The sequence below is a fragment of the Falco naumanni genome, chromosome 5 (assembly GCF_017639655.2).
Source record: "Falco naumanni isolate bFalNau1 chromosome 5, bFalNau1.pat, whole genome shotgun sequence".
Lineage (NCBI taxonomy): Eukaryota > Metazoa > Chordata > Aves > Falconiformes > Falconidae > Falco > Falco naumanni.
The window spans coordinates 68,578,477-68,590,842 of NC_054058.1; positions in this window are offsets into that span (position 1 = coordinate 68,578,477).

Consider the following 12,366-nt stretch of genomic DNA (forward strand, 5'->3'; position numbering starts at 1 on the left):
TGAGGGCCACAGAGAGGCCACCAGGACCCTTCTACTTGTGAAGGAGAAGTTGAGTAATTGCTGGCTGCATGTGCCCCTCTCTCCGTACCCTTCCCAGCAGGTGCACTGGCTCTTCCCTTGCTACGCAGCCCCTCCTCGCTTCCCCAGTTGCTGCATTGCTGCCCCTACCAGATCTTGGCAGCTCTCCTGATGTTGTAAACTGAAGGAGGGTGGCTATCCTCATTTCCCACTCTTGCTATTAATCCTACTCCTCTGTCCTTGTTGAGATACTATTTCCACCTTCGCCCTGCTGATCTCCCACCTTCCAGGGCCGATGTCGCCCATGCAGCCGCCCCTGCCAGGCACCGCTGCCTGCACCTGCCTGTGGCTCCTGCTGCTCTCCGCAGACCTCACCTTGCCCCCTGCGGAACAATGGGGCTTGCTGGGCGGCTTTGCCTCTTTGCTCTGTTTTCTTCTGCCTGAGCTCTAACCGGGGAATTGTTCCTTGCTTTGTGCTTAAGGTTAAGAAGCTGAACTAGTTCCCCAGGTGTTCCTTATTGAAAATGTCCCAAACCCGAAAGTAGTTAAGTATTTATATGCCCCTTGTTACTCCTGAAAGCAAAAGGAAAACACACTTTCCCTACCATTGTCCCTGTTTGACATTTGCCATAGCAAAATTTACAGAGGAGTTTGGTGTATGGCCCATTTGTGCATCATATTTTTAATTTGGAAACACAAGAAACCCAAAGCCTCATTGCCATGAAAAAGTAATGCTCAAATCTGTAAGAACATAAACTATACTTTATAAAACAAGCTCTGCTTTTCTCTCACAGCTCCCATCTCAGGTTGCTTTCACTTGGTCCTTAGTGATAAAATGGCACCATAAACTTGTTTTATGTCCTGCTCTGTAGTAAAGCACAGTGTAGTAGGTGGCAGACACAAGAAATTTGTATTCTTAGTCACTTCACTGTGAAAGGTATTAATCACAAATGAGCGGTAGCCTCAACATGTCAAATTTATAAACAGCAGAGAAAATGGAGATGGACCAAAGTAAAGGTATGAAGAAAAGTTCAGTCTTTACCAGCCCCTGAGGACTGATGGTGTGATTTGCCTCTGAGTGGTGGAAGGGAGTCAGAGAGGGTCTTAGACTTTCTCTTGTGCTATCCTCCTGCAGATGGCTGGGCTCGGGGCTGGTGGGTGTGCCCGTGTTCTTCGCAGAACTCTGCAAGGGAATGCTGAGATGTGGTGCTAGAAGACATGAAGCTCGGTGCACGGCAGATGCTGTGTCTGCAGCTCACTGCTTGCAAGTCCCGATGCAGACGGAAGTGGAAGGGTGAATGATGCATCTGATACTGCAACTGTGACTGGCTGTGGCTTTGGAAAGAGCAAAAAACTAGTCATGCAGGAAGTGTGCCTGAAGCTTTGATCTCCCTATAAAATTATCACTTTTCTCCACTATTGAAATAGACGTACCACATATGCATTAAGCCAAATGGAAGAGAGCATTAGTTTTTGGACTGTCACTCTCTTTAAGCACCAGCAAGAAAAGAGGAGTTTGTTTTCCTGCTTCAGATACTACAGATTCTGTGGGACGTTGACATTTTCTTACAAGCCGTCTGTGAACTTACTCAAGAGAAGGGCAAGTTAATGAGGCAAACATTGTTTGCCTTAAGTGTCTGTTTCTCCTGTGTGTCCGGGGGCTGTGACACAGTCCTGCAGACTAAAATGCAACCCCCAACAAACACTAACGATAAAAAAGGAAAGCAAACAGAAAAATACCTTACCGTCTCAGAGATTTGCTTTTCCTTGCTCTTTCTTCTTACTTCCTCGGTGTTTTCCACATGAAATCCCGTGGCTTGACTGTCACACCATGGGCAAACAAGCAGGGCCGGTCTTTCGCGTTGCTGCACTCAGCATGGTCCCCAAAGCTATTTTGATGAGAGTTGTGGGTGGGTGAGAGGGGTGGGCTGAGCTTGGGTGGCCGCTCTGGCTTCCAGATGAAGCTGGATCTCCCTGGTACAAGAGGCAGTCGGTGGCTGCAGAGCCTGGACAACTGACAGACCACCCTGAGCCCCTAACCAGAGAGCTCCAGCCATGGGAGGGATAATAACAGACACCCAGTTGCCTCCCTCTGGAAAACTAAAGGAAGAGGAAAGGCTAGCGCAAAGTTTCTGGAGGTCATAATCCAAGAGCTCTGGGGCATCCTGCTGTCAGTGGGAAGAATTAGTGGCTGCAGAAAAAAAGGATAAATGCAGAGGTCAAGAGTGATGTGGAGAGCTACACACACAGAGGGGAGAGGAGGGAGGGCAGACAGCCTGGAACGTGCCTGGGTCGTAGATGAGCATGAACCAGGTTCTGGTTCGGCCTTGTGGACATCAAGAAAATGATGTGGCCCTGTTGTATCCTGCACAGCGTGTTGTCGGTTCTGTGCGTCGCCTGTGCTGCACCTCTCTGGCCCTGGCTGAGTTAGGGCACAGGCAGAGACCCCCCCTCCCGTCTGGCACGCCACATCCAGCACAGCCCGGACACAGCCGGCCTGCTTCTGGTTCTGCAGAAGCTCGTCTCTTGCCTGTGTGAGACCCTCTTGGGAAAGCTGGCCACCAGAAAAGGCAGTTTCCTAACCTGGGGAAGAAGCTGGTAGAGCAGGGCCCTGCAGGTAACTTCAGTCAGCTTTGCATAGTCCTACTCAGCTTCTCCTCCAGCCCAGGGTGAGGATGCACAGCAAGGTAAAGAGAGAGAACACGGAGCTCAGAACAGATAGGATGGGCTACCTATGTAGCTGTTTGTGCCTTAATGGCATTTGTCACCGTGCAGGTGGCTGGAGAACCCAGACAGTGTGTAAGGCACCTTCTGACCTTCTTTAGTGCTGTGCATGTCAGCTCAGCCACATGCACACAGTCATGCTTGCAGAGGTGGCAGGTTGACATCCAACACAGAAGTACTGTGTAGTATCATTCTGTGCAAAGCCCATGGGTGAAATACTGGTATTTTGCCATTCCGGTATGTATCTTAGTGACATAGTTCTGCACAGTTGCAAACAGAAGTATAAAACGGGTTTCTTTCTACCTTTTCTTTTTTTTTTTTTTTTTTTTTCCCTAAAGGTGTGAAGAAAGAAGTACAAAAAGGTCGGGATGCTAACAGGCCTGTTGTCTCATCCCCTAAGAGATCAGCGGTAACAACCACCAGGCTCCATTCACCAGGTAATTATGAACCAAAACCCGCTGCTCAGGGAAGATTTAAACTTGTTGACTTTGCATCTCTTGTCAACACACTAAGTGGAGACCTGCTATTAAGTGAGGACTGATTGTGTCCAAGGTTCATTAAGCCGGCTCTGAGTACAGCAGGCTTTATCATACCAACGCATGAGCTGAACAGACTTTTGTTTTCTTTGTTACAACCGCGAAGTCATCTCTCCGTCAAAACAAAGAGTTGTTGCTATTACATCTTTAAGGTCACGGGAACATTTATGTTTATCATTACGATTTTCTTATCTAACAAGAGAACAGATAGGTATAGTGAAATAAAAGACACCTCAGATACCTGGAATGAGAGTATATTGTATATTGCCTGGGATCTACTCTTACTGTTTGCAGAGGCGCTGAATTTCCTGGGCTGTTTCTGTGCAAGACTGGAAAAGGGGTTATCTATAGAAATAACCTTCCGAGTGCTATTGGGGCATTGTCAGCTTAGCCCTCAACATTGCGTACAAACACATGGGTTTAGCATTTCTGAAGAATACCTTTGCTTATTTACTAAAATGAAGGGAATTTCTTTCTATTTATGTTTCCTAAGTGTACATCAACAGATGTATAAGGTACCTAAAGGCTTTTCTAAGGCTGGCCTTTGGCTGATAACGCTTCTGAAATGCGTGGGCATGGTCCCAATGATTTCTTTGTGCTTGCAGTTTATCTCCTGTTCTGTTGCCTCATTTTTTAGACTCTACTTAAATACTTCAAATGTCATCTCTACAGCTATATGATGCTTGAGTTGTTACTATTATGGGGGGCAGAACCCCATGTTTCTTCATTTGATGGTAAAGTAAAAAAAATGTAGAACAGCTCTTTGGCCTCTAGAACATTCATCAAGAGTCTCTTCATGTTTACTAAACTCAAACTCTTCTTCCTCCTTCACGCCCAACAAAATCCAGAAAATGGGAGGTTAAATTTAATCTTCCCAGGCACCGACAGGATTCAGAATTCTCCTCACGAAGCTACTAGGGTAAAAACATGAACTTACCACTGTCTTCTGAATCATACAATTTTTAGGCTGTTTTGCAACTGGTGAGATCACCAAGAGCGATCCAAAGAAAAATTTGTTGTGCAGAGTGCCTGGCCAGCAGCTCACCAGCATTTATAACGGTGGGACTCCAGTTTAAGCACCAGAACTGACTGTGGTGGTAGCAGCATGTTACAGAACAGCTGATTTGCTTCCACTAGAACTGGAAAGCAAAATGAAACATAGGCGTATTGGTACTGCGTGTTTCTGTTGTCCTAAGGAGGCCTGCATTTCCACAGGTCACTTAATGGTTTTCAAGGCTGAAATTTTTGGCATATCCAATTCGTAAGTCCTCAAATGTTGCTTCATTGTCATGACAGGTTGAGTAAGTGCCCTCTCTCCCACTGCACAGACTGATTTAGGATTTCTTAAGCTTGGTTGTCTGAAATTATGACAACCTAAAATTGTTTATCACTGTAAGGATCAAATAGGAAGGGAAACCTCATCTTTATCTTTTGAGAGTAGCCTTTAGCATTCTATGAAATGACAACAGCAATAACAGAAATAACAAACAGACAATGTTTTCACCTATTTAACAATTCCAAAAAACAATCAAAGCAGCCATTAAACAGGGCAAGGCGTGAGTGTAGCTGGGGCTAAGGGGCAGTAGCACAGCCTTTCCTCCATCAGGATCACAAACTTGTGAGGCATTTACTCTTTGTGATAGGAGAGCACGTGTCCTCCAGGTAACTGCCACACCTACACGTGGCCATGAAACAGGCTGTAAAACTTTAGAGTGCTGTCTTTAGGTTGTGTTCCCTCTGTTACTGGCCTCCTCACGTACAATTCTTTTAAATCAGTGCTGGTCTTTGACTGTCATGCAAATTTTTTTTAGCCTTGAATCTGATCTTTAGACTTTTGGTCAGTCCTCCTGCAGACTTGCAAGGAGTTTTGAGATGCAGAGTCTCATAGCGATATCTATTTTATCTATTGATGCAATCCCATTCCTGAAATATGTGTATAGGAAGAGGTGTACATAGATGCAGGTGCTCTGCATCCACTCCATTTTAGGATGGTGCCGTCTGTTTCTGACATCTGTCACTCTACAAATTGCTTGTTATCAGTCCTCTGAAAGTAATTTTCTCATTTTCCTTATGAAAATGTCCAAAATTGGACAGTTAAAGGGCAAATAAATTGCATTCCCCATCTAAATCCTCATGGACTGTGTTAATTGTGAGTAGTTACTTGTCATGTCTCCTAGTTCAAACACAAGTAGATAAAAAAGACCTGGGAGTTTTGAAGTGGATCAAAGGGGTTCGGTGATTATTTCAGCATACACGAGGTCTCCTCCCTGGTCCCACCATCAGCAAAAAGGACATTCAGGATCAGGGCCAGCATCATTAATACATACCCTGTTTTGTGCAGAGCAACAGAAGGGAGACACGAATGGCAGAGTAAGCTTAGTAAGCTGCTTTTCAGACCCAAACGAACTGAGAAGTTCAGATTCATCCCTGAGGAGAATAGCACAATTTCATTTGCAAGGACAGCTTATAACACTGACGAGGACAACACAGAGATGTGTGCTTCAAGTGTTCCAGTGAACAGGAAAGCTAGAAAGATATAAGGCAAAGCAACCTGATGGGTTTCTGTTTTCATTAAAACTGGACTGATTTCAAGAGCTTCCCTTTACACTTCTCCCTATGCCTTTTGTTGTAACATCACCACGCTGCCTCAACAGCCCAAGATTTTTACACTAGGAAGACAGATATTTGTGGCCGTTGCTCCTATGAATCTCTTATTTTGTGATAATACCTACTGCCTACTGCCCAGCTAAGAGCCCCTTTACCTGAATGGAAGAATCTGTAAGAAAATAGCATTCCTGAACAAAAAGGCGTAGGCTTTAACTGACACGAAAATGGATAGAGGGCAATGGCTGTGCTGGTTGAACTCTCTTAATGACAGAAAGTCCTCTCTCTCTCTCATCCGGTATTGTAGTATTTAGGACTTGCAACATCGTAAAGTTAGTTTTGACATGTTGGGAAACCTGGTATTCCTCCTTACAAATGCCAGTCATGGGCACAAATTGTGTCAAAGGCTGTTTTGCACTCGTGGCTCTCTGCGGTTGCAGCACGAGATACTTGGGGTCATGAGGGAGCATCTCTGGAGCTAGTTCCCTGTAAGCTTAGCCTGGAGCCAGGACACAGTCCAGCAAATTGGAAGACATGCTCCCAGTGGCTCCACGCAAGTCAGGGATCTAAAAAAGTAGGAATATGCTCCTGGTGTATTGTTCTGGAAAAGCTATGCTGCTTCCCTGCCTGATGTAGTAAAATTGCCCTAAGGGTCTGCTTGCACACCCAGGCCACAGTCTGAAAAATCTAAAATATCTAAAGCACATCTAACAAAATTACCTCTGGAACAATACTCGGCTTCGTAAATTGGTTCTAACTCATACCATTAGATGCATCTCTGTGGAAAGATTCTTCTGGGTTTTGGGAAAGGGGTAGGTAGCATCCACAGTGGAAGACTGTCCCCTGTTACCTTCATTGCTGACAACTAGTTGGAGACATTGTTCCTGTGTTGTTTTGCAGGAACTGCGTGCTACAAGACTGTAAGACCACAAGATACTCTTTTTTTTTTTTTCTTCCTTTTCTTTTTTCCCAGATTCTTCCGTACCCAACCCTTGCTGCCAGCACAGCAGTGTTTGTTTTTCATCTATCCAGACCAATGTCCTCCATTCCTAGTAACGCATGGGAACCAGGTGTCTGGCTGTTTTCTGCCTCTTTCTTACTGACTCGAGCTCCTCGGCTAAAAGCTTGATACTAGTGGGAGGAGCTCAAGAAGTGAACCAGGAATTCCTGGCCAGTATTCAGGAATGAGCTAGAAAGCAACAACTGAGGGGACACAAGGGTAGCAACAAGAATCATTAAATCAAAGGTGTTGCCCCAGCCTGATGTTTGCAGAGAGTTCTCAGGAAGCTAAGAAGATAAAGACAAAACAGATGGTCCAAGCAGTGGCTTGAGCAACCTGGCACTACCAGAACACTGCCCTTTCTTGCTTCATCCTCCCGAGTATCTCCAGAGAAAGGAGTAGCTGACCCAGGCAGGATAGGAACTTAAATTAGGATAAAAGCCTCACTTCCCCGAAGTGGCTTGTCATGAGCGAGCTTTAGTTCCTGAGCCATTCACGTGAATATGACACCGTGTTTGAGCTGATATCCTGAACACAAGCTACACCAGTGGTTCCACATCTTTATACAGGATCAGACTTGCTTCAAGCCAACCTGGAGCACGTCAGAGGAGCCAGAGTCGGTCGGGGCCCATTTCTGCGGGCAAACCGTACAGCGCTGCTGCTGTGACCGACGGTGCAGAGAGAGCAGCCATGCAGGGTCAGCGGTGTAACAGTCAGCACCGTGTGGCACCTGGGGGCATTTCTGTACAGATCTGTTTTGTGCTGCAACTTTAGAAGTGTTACAAAGGGCAGAGCAAGGGGGACTGGCAAGGTAGACTGCAGTATTGCTGAGAAAAAGAAGTCGCGAATCCCAATAGCAAGCAACCCATGCTGTGTTTGCATTCAGGGAAGGACAACTCCAGTCCCACATTGTCCTATTTGGAGGCAAAAGGAAATCTACAAAGGCCATCTGGGACCTCTGTCAAGTCACCAGACTTGACAGAGAAAGAAATCATGTGTAGAGTGTAGACATCATCCTACTGTTTCCCACATCCACAACAGGATAAGCTGAATCTCAGTCCGGACGTGCCCATTTCTCTCACTGTTATCCAAGGGGGTCCAGCATCACGCATCAAGATGCAGACCTCTGTTGTTGATGTCTAACATAGGTGAGAGGGAACCTTCCTCTAACAACCTCAGTTCTCAGTAAGACGTTCTTAGGAGAGCTCTCCCCGGCTCATAGCAGACCTTCAGGCTCTGAGCCTGAAGGTGAGATGACTGTTACAAAGGTTTGAGCTTTGGCCCCTACAGAAACATATTGCGCTGTGCTCTTGCTTTTTTTGAAAGTCATTACAGATCTGTGTGAATGCTACAGACCTTTTTTTCTTTTATAGGGCTGAGTCCCAAGGGCCTTAGAAACACAGGAAGGTCATATCCATACATATAAAGGGACCCTGATGGTCTTTTCTTCTCTCCTTTGTAGGACATCCCAAGCAAAGGCCAACCACCCCAAAGAGGGGATTCTCCCCCAAACTGGGAGAGAGTCGAGATGCTGAAAAGCCGTTCATTCAGAGACTGAAGGAAGAGTGTGATGAGCAGTCCCAGCAATTAAGCGATATTCAAGGTGACCTTAAAAGGGCCAGCTGTGGCTTTGATGTCTTTGCTATAACAACACAGCACTTTTTCAGGCAGGTAGGTGCGATGAGTATTTTCTACCATTGGAAAGATACTTTGCCTTTACACCAGCCACTTGCCCAGATTTATTCCACAGTTGTTGAGACTTTGCTCTTGGGAGAAAAGCATGTAATTTCTTTGCAACAGTTATTATGATGAGGGAATCGTAATTTGATGCCATGTATTTGAAAATCAAGGTTCAGGAACTTGGAAGAGGAAGAATTGTGACTGAAGTATTTCTCATGGAGGGGTTTCAGGATGTTTTTAGGAGTAAAGCAGATGCACAAACTTAGAAGTACAAGTCCCTGACTGCTACAGCTGGAATGGAAAGTATAGCTGAGATCTTGATACCTGTGACCAAATGCAAAAACAATCCATGCATTTAGTCAACCAAAGGCGTTGGATGAAGGAAGAGATTTGCTTTCTCACAGTGCTTACCTACTCCTGCTGTTCACCACAGATCAGTCAGTGTCCCTGTTACAGAGGTGCCAGCTCCTGAAGAGGTTAGAATAACATTATCTCAGCATTTAGATTACATTCAGCAGGTATAGAGAACATTAAAGGAAATGTTGCCACTAATTAGAGAAGCTTATTTATTCACTAAACCTGAGACAAAATGAGCAAATTTTAAGACAACCCTGAAGGACTTGTAGGTAGTGCTTGTTTCAAAAGCCATTTACTGATCTGGGAAATCTAGCTGGGCTCTGAGGTCCAGACCTGGTTCACCTGATGCCCACGTATTTTGTACCGTCCCGGGTTAACCTGGTGTTCCAAGTACTTTGTAAAACAGGCAGACAGTCACCAGCAGTGGGACCCAAGGTCTGGAGAATATCCCTGGTTGCCTGTTTGGCTACTTCTGGAAGAGGCAAGAGTAAACTTTCAGTGTTAACTAGGACGAAAGAAACCAACAAAACCCGAAGCACAGATTCAAACAGTCTTTACAACTTCTGAAATACTTGGTTCAGTTATTTTTTTTTATATTAGCGGGAAAGGTTACCTTTGAACAAATAACCACAGTTCACACTTTTCCCTAAGCAGGAGCTGATCTTGCTAGGGGGAGCTTCAGTGAACTTAAAAAAAGGGAAATTTTTAATATGTACTGAATATTTTAAATACCTTCTCAAGGGGTTTTCCCCATCCATTTTTCTATAGTCTTGACACTTTTGGGCTTGATGGGCATTTGTAAAGGGCTTTTTTTTTTTCCTTTTGGGTTTTTTTTTTTCATTCGAGCTGACTGTGGAGTGTCCTTGATTAAAGCAGAGGGAAACAGAAAAGGGAAGGGCAGTGTATGCTGAGCTTTGTCTGTGTGTTGTCCACTGGGGAGAGATTTTTCATCTCACGCCTCATTCACAACTTGCTGAAGGAATTCTGGAAGCTTGGGCATACCTCCTGTGTCTCCTCTGGATACGTTTTCAGTGAGAACGGCTGCTGCAGCTGAGCTTTCAGATGACTCTCATCCAGTTGGCGCATGTTAGATCTGTCCTGAGAATGCCTACTGAACTGAACACCTCAGGGGACTTTATTTAACAGAGTCCTCTCCAAGTCCTGCCGGGCGTAGCTGTGCCTCGTGTTTCCAGCTCCCCTGCACCATCAGGCCGGCTGGGGGTTTGCAGTGATACCCGGGGCTCTTGCAGGTGAAAAAGAATATACTTCTGGAATTTAAGCACCTTCAGGCTTGGGCAGGATTAGGTGTAGATTTTTTCCAGATCCACCGCTGGGCTCGTTTACCTGTGTTCAGCCTGAGCGTCAGTTTCTTCTGGGCTTGTCTGGTCGCCCTGGAGATATATATGTGCACATCATCATTCAGTGCAGTGCCAGACACCTGTATCTTGCCGCTCGCTGCTGGGAGCCATGTAACACGGACCCCTCCCAGGCAAAGAGACCCCCGGCTTCCCCGGGTGGTGAGCTGCACAGTCAGCGTGAGCCCAACAGTTACCCGTTAGTCACTTAGGTGTGGTACCTACATTAGGAGTATGGTTGCTTTAGGCTCCATCTTTAGGGAATGGAGGCAGGTGAGCACTTCCAGGAGACCGTTTTCAGCACCAAAGATCTGAATTTCTGCTTGAGGTACTTGCCTGTACTGTGGCCTCCAGGGATGCCTAAAGCTGCTGCACTTTTAAATTCAATGCTGAAGTTGAGAGCCTACATGTGATGGGATGATCTGGGAGCATTCAAGCAATCGTGTAACTGGGCAGTCTGTTCTCCTGCAACGTAGACACAGGCTTCCAGGTTTTGGAGTCATTCAAAAATACAATCTGTAGACATTTTCTGAGATGGCATTATTGTTTGAAAGCTTGAGCAAAATTGCATTGGCTGGCTTTGAGTTAGGGCAGCATGAAAAAAGAAACTTTCCCCATTATAAAAATAATACTTATGTTTGTTCCCGAGAAGCCTGCAGGCAGAATGTTGAGGTCTGAGTAGAACTGCAGTTTGGCAAGGGAATAATACTCATTCAGGAAAAAGGTGGGGCCTTATTCCAGAGAAGTTTGAGCTTGAGTTGTCCAACTGGCAGTTCTGCTCTGCTTAGCAGAGGACCCAACCCTACTTTGGTGCTAGGGAGCCTCTTTGGGCTGATAACCAGCCATAGCCTAATTTTACTGTGTGTGTCTCTCTCTCCTTACACCACATCAAAATAATGCCCAAAACATAGGCTTTTATCTGAACTGGAGTTGAATTCTGTTGGAAAATGTGCTCCAGGCAGTGAGGACTGGGCTGAGTCTTAAAAGCAACCCAAGGGCCAGTGTTTTGCACACAGGTGGGAGCCTCCCTGTGCCCGTGGCTCTCTTGTCTTGCTCACACCGTTTCTGTTCTCTCTCCAAAGCTGGGGAAAGCACCAATGCAAGTGGTCCAACAGACGTGTTTAGCTGAAGAAAGAGCGTGTCAATACGTAGTAAACAGTGTTGGCCCACACCCAGGGTTTCTTTGAGTGCTTTCTAATTGTAAGCACCTGCTGTAGCAACCTTAAGGCGGCATGACCATTTTCTTTGGGTTTCGTTGGATTTGTTCAATTGCTGTTCCAGACCACTGCTGAACATCATCCTGAAATCATCTCTTTTTCTCAGTTGTAATAGGCAAGGGTCATTAAATAGGCATCAAGGAGTTCACAGCATGTAGTGGTACTTAGCACAGACCCATTGAATGCAGCTAAACCAATTTTCTGCCTTGGTGAAGAGCCTAGGCAGTCAAAGCAAGCGATGGCTGAGGCAGCGGACAAAAAAAAAATTGAAGCAGTGGCTCTGACTTACACGTTTAGCTAATTATGAAAAGTAATGATTGCAGTGCATGTGGACAGCATGGCTTTTAATTATTATTTAATTAGCAGATGGATTAGTGAAGACCCTCAGATATGCACACATGACTCCTATTGACTTTGGAACCACTTTAAACTTCTCCTGAAGAGGAGCAGATGGAGTTTGCCCCTAACGTCGGATGTTCATCATGTCGATACAACCCTTGTGCTGTGAGGCACCAAACTGCACCAAGGCCCTGGACACTGGACTGATGCCTTTCTGCCAGTCCCGCATGCCCAAGCAGCTGGACTGTTGGAGCCCCGCTCATAAGTTCTGCCCCTGAAATTTCAAATGAGGACTCCAGAGCTGCAGGGCACGTGAGGGGAAGGGATCGTTTCTGAGCTGCAGACCCCAAGGGTGGGAGGAGGTAAGGGAAGGTGCTGTGCTGTGGGAGTCTGTCCCACACTCTGCTGGGGCATGGAGGGGTTTCCAGACTTGCGGCACAGCCTTGTGCTGCACTTTCCATCACAGGGGAAAAACTGCTCTGGAAGGTCCTGGCATGTGGGCGCAAGCAGATCAGCTGGGAATGGAGGAACCACAC